Here is a 1038-nt window from a genome sequence, read left to right on the forward strand (position 1 = left end):
CCGTTCCTTATACGTTTTAGCCTCCAGTCCCTTGATCATCTGTACTCTAGTTTCCAGAGTCTCAACATCTTTTTTACATCATGGTGACCAAAACTGGATGCAGTATTCCAAGTGTGGCCTTACCAAGGCATTGTAAAGTGGTATTGACACTTCACGTGATCTTGATTCTATCCTTCTGTTAATGCATTGCGTTGGCTTTTTTGGCAGCTGCAGCACACTGCTGGCTCATATTTAAGTAATTGTAATCAAGTTATTTAAAAAGTTGGTGCTCCTTGTATGCACAGATCAGAAGAGGACAACAATCCATGTGGTGATCCACGTGGTGATCAATCCAAACCAGGTTACAGAAGTAGATGGATGCAATAGACTGAAACTACAGCAGTTGAAACATGGGGAAGTATTCAGCAAGCTAACTAGATGTTTTTAATTGCACTGACCCAAACATCCTCATTTTTCTTTTAACCTGTAGGTTGTAAAAATAATCCCTACTCAATTTTAATATAAGTACAATAAAGGCGTTCCTTGATTTATGACCAATCGCTTAGCAACCAAAGATAGGACAGAACCTAAAAAAGCTACTTATGATCCGGATTTGAAGTTCTGATGGGCAGTCCATCCCCCCAGTTACAAGACTGCATTTTGGGCCTTCGGCAACTAGCCCACATTTACAGCGAATTGCAATGTCCTGCAGTCACATGAACACGATTTATGTTTTTTGCCAGAAACCATGGGCTTGTTTAACAATCACAGCGTTTGCTTTATGACTGCCACATTCATTTAACAACCACCACAAAAGTTGTGCTCATGTGATGACCCACTTAATAACTATCGCAACTTATAATGCCCTTGACGTGATGGCCCGTTGCCTGGAGGCCGTACGGGTCTGGATGGGGAGAAACAGACTCAGGCTCAACCCTTCCAAGACCGAGTGGCTGTGGTTGCCGGCGCCTCGGCATAGTCAGCTGACGCCATCGCTGACTATAGGGGGCGAAATTTTGGCCCCCTCAGAGAGGGCCCGCAACTTGGGAGTCCTCCTGG

This window comes from Protobothrops mucrosquamatus, unplaced genomic scaffold, assembly GCF_001527695.2.
Source record: "Protobothrops mucrosquamatus isolate PMUCROS unplaced genomic scaffold, P.Mucros_1.0 scaffold394, whole genome shotgun sequence".
NCBI classification, from domain to species: Eukaryota; Metazoa; Chordata; class Lepidosauria; order Squamata; family Viperidae; genus Protobothrops; species Protobothrops mucrosquamatus.